The sequence below is a fragment of the Macrosteles quadrilineatus genome, unplaced genomic scaffold, assembly GCF_028750875.1.
Source record: "Macrosteles quadrilineatus isolate MER2022 unplaced genomic scaffold, UCM_ALF_1.0 Scaffold_6__1_contigs__length_79288215, whole genome shotgun sequence".
Lineage (NCBI taxonomy): Eukaryota > Metazoa > Arthropoda > Insecta > Hemiptera > Cicadellidae > Macrosteles > Macrosteles quadrilineatus.
In genome coordinates, this window is record NW_026542599.1 from 49496878 (window position 1) to 49504291 (window position 7414).

Sequence of the window (7414 nt, forward strand, 5' to 3'; positions counted from 1 at the left end):
TTGGGTTATGGTCGGTGTTCTCCTTTTGTCCATTTGTTTGATTGTAAAAAGAGTTCAAAATATGGTTTAAAATGTGTTAGGGAGACATATACTCCTTGTGGTTTAGACTTGAGTATTCATCAAGTAAAATGGATGCTGCAGTGAAAGATAAAAAAGCTATATACATGATACACGTGTAATAACTTTGATTCTGGAGATATACTACAGGTAACCGTTATTACCACTGATCATTTATACCATTAAAAAAAAAGATTAAAGGGTATTACGTGTGTCATATATTCATTGGATATTAAAATGGTTTATTTATAGATATATGATAGAAAAAAACATTAGCAGTAAAAGTACTACTAATATTTCAATGACTGAAAAGGTAGGGTCGTTAGTAGGCTACGAAATCATAAAAATATATCATCCTTGATAAATTTATATTTTAAACCTACAAAAGAAAGGATTTATAATTACTTTGGAGAACCTTTGTACATTTTCGCTGAAGCCAAAATGCTGACGTCTTCTCGTACCTAACGTTTGGAATTTCACCAAGAGTAAATGCCAGTCTTTCAACTGGAATTTATATTGTTCACAGTGAAAAGCATGCCATCGTACGCTGTTATTTATTGTAAAAGGCACACCTAAACAGATTGCACAATTTCTTACTATTAACTTATTAGCTTCGAAGAGTCATGCTCTTAATCTATTCATGGTAATTAAATAAAAATAAATCTATTTCTAAGAAATATTGTTGATCTGTTGGATAGGATTATGATAGAATTATGGATGGATTCAAATTTGATTAATGCATTGATATATGCTGAGTGATTTCATTATATTTTTGACGTGTCTGAAGTAGTACTTGTAAATTACGGTTTTACCTATTCATGCTGTGAATTCCTCGAAACTACTTTAGTGGTCAGGATTTTAATGATGTTTTTTATAGTATTATATAAAAGAAGCATACAATCGGATCATTGACTCAAGTTAAAATGATCAGATTTTTATTAAATTTGGCGCAAACATGCGATTAATTAAACCCGCTATCTAAATCACAAGGTTATTAATCTCGCTTAGTTTTTGATTTTCTGAAAATACGTGATCGGAAATAATTTCACTGTTTGTAAACTACTTGTGACATGAAATATATCAGTGACAATTTATTGGAATAATCTTTTCCCAATCAACTGTTCATTTTTTTATAGATTACGTATTACATCTAAAGCTATTACTGGTAATTCAGTATGCAGAAATAAGTATCAATTATTTCGCAATAGGCTTGGTAAATACGTTAGCAGTGTTAGTATTTTTATTGAGAAATGTCATAGAGTTAAATTGAGGTAGACTATCGTGAGTCAAAGGACATGTTATTAGCAACACAATGGTACCATCGTTGTGTTTATGTTGATTGACACATGCCATGAATACATCAGACGATCTCTATAACAACCCAATAACTACAATACCTTGTTAAACCTAGTTGTTCAGTAAGATTACTTCAATAGGATACATGGTGTTAAACAAATATGCTGATTCGATTTGTTCATTTTCCTATATCCCTCTTTTTACTAACACTAGTTTAGAAATATGTAAATAAAAGAAACGTCTTATAACACTTAAAACATATATTTACGCTTATATTGTTACTCACAAGACGGTAAATATACAAAAATGATGGTAAGTGGTGATCGATTTCGATTGGACACTCCAATCATCATCAGACCCAATATTCGCCTATTGGGTCTGGTGATGATTGGAGTGTCCAATCGAACAGATGGGCTCCACCATTTTAAGTTATGTATGTTACAGAGACATTATGCAGGGAAATTGAGAAACGTTTAATCATTTGATACTTAAATAACTTGATGTAAATTCCGATGCAGCAAAATACGCTATGGCATGTTTGGCTACTCAGTAACCTTTAATGTAGACTCGGTAACCGAGGAGGGCGCATAGTTATTTGAGTAATAAATGTCGCATGAACTTGTGTTACTTATACATCAGTTTCATTTAGAAAGTTGAGGTTTATAAAGACTTGAAAAAATGGTTTGGGTTTTTTATTGTTTAGTCGTTTTTAAATAACTTAAAGTAATCTTATTTTGATATATTTGACTAGATTTGAATTATTTTGTAATGTTCGTTATATTACAATCTGAAATAAATATTTGTAACTAGGATAAAAACCTATGATTTTCAATAGTTTAAGTACCTGTATTTTTGTAATCCAAATGGTTGCGATAACAACTAGTTTCGGCTCAACACGTTTAGATCATACTAATATTAATAAATGTGAAAGTTTGTGTCATTTATTTATTTATTTATTTATTTACAGACGGAAAACTCCATTTTCATAACATACAATCATGGCAAGACATTTCAGTGACATTTTTTTGTGTGTTTGTTTTAGATTTTAGATTAATAAATATACAACATTTTTTTCAGTACTTTTAAAACTAAATCCTAAACAAAGGTGAGTGCGTTTCTGTAATTTCTGAAACTTAAGAAAGAGAAATGAGCTCCAAGTTTCTCTGCCGAGGGCCTTGGTCATTAGTGGCCACAATGAAATACATATCTCAAAGAAATATTCGTTTTTGTTAGAGTGTTGTTTGTACTTTGTTTTACTCGTTAAACAAAAACTTCAAAACTGCCCTTAGGCTCTTTTTCATTCAAACTAACTTGTTTCCTGCCAGTATTGCATAGTTGCAGTGTAGTTGACATTTTAATGATACTCATTGAAATGATAGTCATATTGCCATAATTAACTGTCTAGTTATCAAAATATTAAATGTAAATATAAAATTATAAAAATGTTCCTTACCTAATTTATAAGCAATTGGTTTTGTCTGCAGTTCATAATACACTTACGATGTTTTTTTTTTTATAGGAAAATTAAAACAAGAGGTGTTGTCTTACCTGAAGGTCATGTTCTGAATTCAAGCAGCTCAGTTTCCTGTAAAGTAAATTTAGCATTTGGATTAAGGTTACACAGCTTTAAAGGTTTGATGAATATCAATTAAAAATATTTTTTTACTATGTAATTATTATTGAAGTCCTTTGCAGGGAAATATAACTTATTTTTATAACTACCGAAACCATTAGTTTGTCGCAAAGCCCTCTTCTGACTTTAAAACATAGATTGAGTGTCGTAGCCTACAGGCCGAAGCAAACAGTAGTAATTGGAAAAGTTTAATTTGGAAAGGTGTTTTCTGTGATTTTAGTTTTAAACTCCTAAATACTTGTAACTATTAGTACCGTAGCTACAGGTATATGATTTTTAAAACCTTAATAATGGTAAAATAAGTCTAACGTACCAGTCTTTCCAACTGTATTTTATTGACCCGAAATTGTCAGTCCAACCTATTTCTACAAAATATAATTATATATACTACAATATATTCAACTCCGCAATTACACAGAAATTCACCACACATGGTAGCTTGTAACGAAATACATTTTTTTCACTACACTACTGTGAAATCACCTGTTTTCGTTACATGTTTATTGCTTATGAAAATGCATCATTACATTGTTTACTACGGATTAAAAATGTTTACTATCTATTTTGCTGACGTGAACAAAGATTCGTTATTGTTCCTTCGACTGTTTTAATTTGTAGTGACCAAAACTGAAAATCAATGTTTAAATTTAAGGCTTAACCTTAAAAAATTCTATGAATTTTGTAATGTAACTAAATGTAATAAAAACATATCCAATGTCGATTTTAATTAAGAAAATATTAAGGTTTTGTATTGTAGGGAATAGTAACGTTCAAAACAAGTGAGAAGGTGGTCAGTGGTCATTACATATTTTCCATATTTAAATTGGCTTCGAATATGTAATGACTTACTTTCTACTCTCTTTATTAAATATACTATTACATCGTGTAGTAAAATTTAGGTGCTAAATGTTAGCCAACCTTTGACATTTTAAAAGAGTTAATTTACATTGCACAATCAATGTAAAACTATTGGTTTAATCTACTTTTTAAATAACTATTTGCACACCCATGTAGCTATTTGATTGATTTATTTTCACAACATATCATATAACATGTAACGTATAGAATGTTGACTGTGCTACACAGGATCCTATATTCAAGACTGGATAAGGGTAGTAAACATACGTAAACAGTGTCCTATTTTTGCTGTTATCTATACAGTAAAAACGCGGCACCTTTTTTAGTCCAAAAAAAAGTGCATTAATTCAATTCTTATTCTAGTTACAGACACAATAATTCTATAATGTTTGTTTATTAACGTAATTACTTATCTAACTCCATGAATAGAACTGTTTTACTGTAGGTATAATTTTCCTGGTGTATTATTATTTAATTAGCCTAACTATTGATCTGTTTTTACTGTTTCAAACATACTACGAACAAATATTGTTGGGTCAAAACATAGGCTGGTAAGAATACAACTATTTCTACAAACAACACGGATTTAACGAAACCTTTCTACTGTGTTTTTGAGGATTGGAAAAATGTTATAATTTAATTATAATATTGAAAAGCCAATTAAAGAGGAGCAGTAGAGAACAATAATGTGGAATTGGCAATCCCAGTTCAGCACTCACATGTCCAACACACTCTGGCACTAGATATCTTCTAATTTTGAGTTTACTTTTAATAAATCTTATGAACAAAACAATAAAATAAGCACTAGGGCATCTAACAAGTTATTGCGATTCAACATGATATTATAACCACCCCTATACAGGGTGATCAACTCAAGGAGGTCACCATTAAGATATCGGAAACAGTAAGAATTAGAGGAAACGTTAAATGGGGGACATTCCTTTATTTTTTTGTGGCAGTTAAAAATATGATTTTAGTTTTTTCTTAATTCAGCCGCCATTTTCCAAAATGGTGGCCAACTTTGAAATTTCTTGTGACACACCCTGTATTTTATCATGTTTTCGGATAGAACATGAAATTTAAAAACTTTTTTAATCTATACATTTTTTCGATAAACCTACTCATTTAGGAGTTACAGCCTATGGAAAAATGACTTCCGGGATACATTTAACATCATGTAGCTTCAAAAAAAGTAGGTTTATAGCGAAAATGCGAAGAGAAAATAAGTCAAATAAGTCTTAAAATTGCATCCACATTTCAAAAAGTCCATAAAATTCGTTAAAAATATTAATTCTATTATTTAAAAATGGCGACCATTTTCCAAAATGGCGGCAAATTTGAAAAATGGAAAATTGTGTATTTTATGGTCTTTATGGAATGTGGGGGCAATTTTAAGACTTATTTAACTTATTTTCTCTTCGCATTTTCGCTATGAACCTACTTTTTTGGAGCTACATGATGTAAAATGTACACCGGAAATCATTTTTCCATAGGCTGTAACTCCTAAACGAGTAGGTTTATCGAAAAAATGTCTTGAATAAAAAAGTTTTTAAATTGCATGTTCTATCCGAAAACATGATAAAATACAGGGTGTTCCATAAGAAATTTCAAAGTTGGCCGCCATTTTGGAAAATGGCGGCTGAATTTTTAAAAGCTAAAATCATATTTTTAACTGCCACAAAAAATAAAGGAATGTCCCCCATTTAAAGTTTTCTCTAATTCTTACCGTTTCCTATATCCCAATGGTGGCCTCCTTAAGTTGATCACCCTGTATATAGGTTCAGTTCTTTTGTGGCCAAAGAAACGTTTTTAACTCATTCATAAGAATTAACTTAACTTGTAAATCGTAAGTAAATTAATAGCTTGTAAATATTTGAATAGGTTACAACAATGTAGAGATGTTAAACAGAAGCCAAGTCAGGAACACCGTGAAAATCGGTTGTACATTTCCCGATTGCTATGCTGACTCTCTTTTTGGTTGCCAGTTTGTATTTCTTGATATGAGCTTGCGAGAGCCATGTATACACTTTCGAGAGTGTGGTTAAGAAATCGATGTGTTTATATTTCAAAACTAAATTCGTAGATTTTTACGGCATTAGCAGCGTCTTCGGATTAAATTAGCTGACACACGCTTATGTATATTAATTACCAAAACACTCGATCTTAAAATGATTCCTTTTTGAATTATTAGTCTTAGTGGTATTCTTCTTTATCAGCATCGTACGGGTTATTTAATTACCTTAAAGCAAAAAAAACGTCATATAACACTTGTTACTCACAAGGCGGTAAATACATAACACATGGTAAGTGGTGATCGATTTCGATTGGACACCACTTACCATGTTTTAACATGTTATTAAACAGAATAATTGTAAATATATTACTACAAGTATTATTTAAAGTGTTTTTGTGCTTTCAGGTTCCTTTTTGAATTAAAGAAAGTAGGAAAGTACCACGTCCCTCCCTTGAAACTATTACAACTTTTTTCTAGAGGTATTTTTTTAGATTGGTTTAATAGTAACGCTTCTTGCGTTTAAAATGGAATACGCGTTAATAGGTTATTCTAAGCAACGTATTGGGTTGCATTAAATAAGTTCATATAATGATAATCAAACGGTAAAACATACTTCAAAGAGTTTAAGATTTAATAAATAGTTATTTTGGCAATCTGCAAGTTATACGTTTAATGTGTGCATACGATTTTTTAAATTTCACTACTCTCTGAAGTACATACTCTATATATACTCTGTATATACTCTGTATTGTACTACCTTCTGATATTGGAGAGTTCTACTTTTACCACATAATATGCTGCATTAGGTCCGGACGTTAGTGGACGGAATACTTTACTGAATATAAAAGTTTGGGATCCTATTTTCTGAATATTTAGTTATGAAGTCTTCAAGGTCGCATATATAACTAGGTCAATTAATTAATGGCTCGTATAACAGTATAGAATAGTTAATTGGAGGTAAACAACAAATAAGTACAGACTTGAGTTCTGGCAAAACAAAGGAATATTTGTGGATATATTACTATAATTAGTAAAAACTGAATTTTCAATTTCTACATTGTGAGTCAATCAACTTGATAACAGCTCAATTTGAGTTATTTTTTTTATATAGGGAGATAATTTTGCTAAAAAGAGTTGCAAATAAAAAAATACAAAATTCAATCAGTTATCACCGTAGTTAATGCACGGCTTATAAACGTTTAAAACTATTTTATACACATTTTATATTATACCTTAGAGAAAAGGAAAACGACGTATAGGTGTCTATATTTTCATTAATCTACAATATTAAATTTTTAAATATGGTAAACAAACCGAATTTCATATCAATACAATAACGATAGAATCAGTAAGTCACTAAGTAGCATCTTGCTATAAAGATTGGTTGGCGTTCTACCAAATGTTCTACTCTTTGGCCCATCTCCAGAACATTAATCAAGGAACCTAATGTTAACCGAGCACTAATTACACTTAAGTCAGATATATACTTTGTTTCAAGATGTGGGTCTGATTCAACACTTTTTACAGTCACATTGTAATAAATTATATTTTAGAAT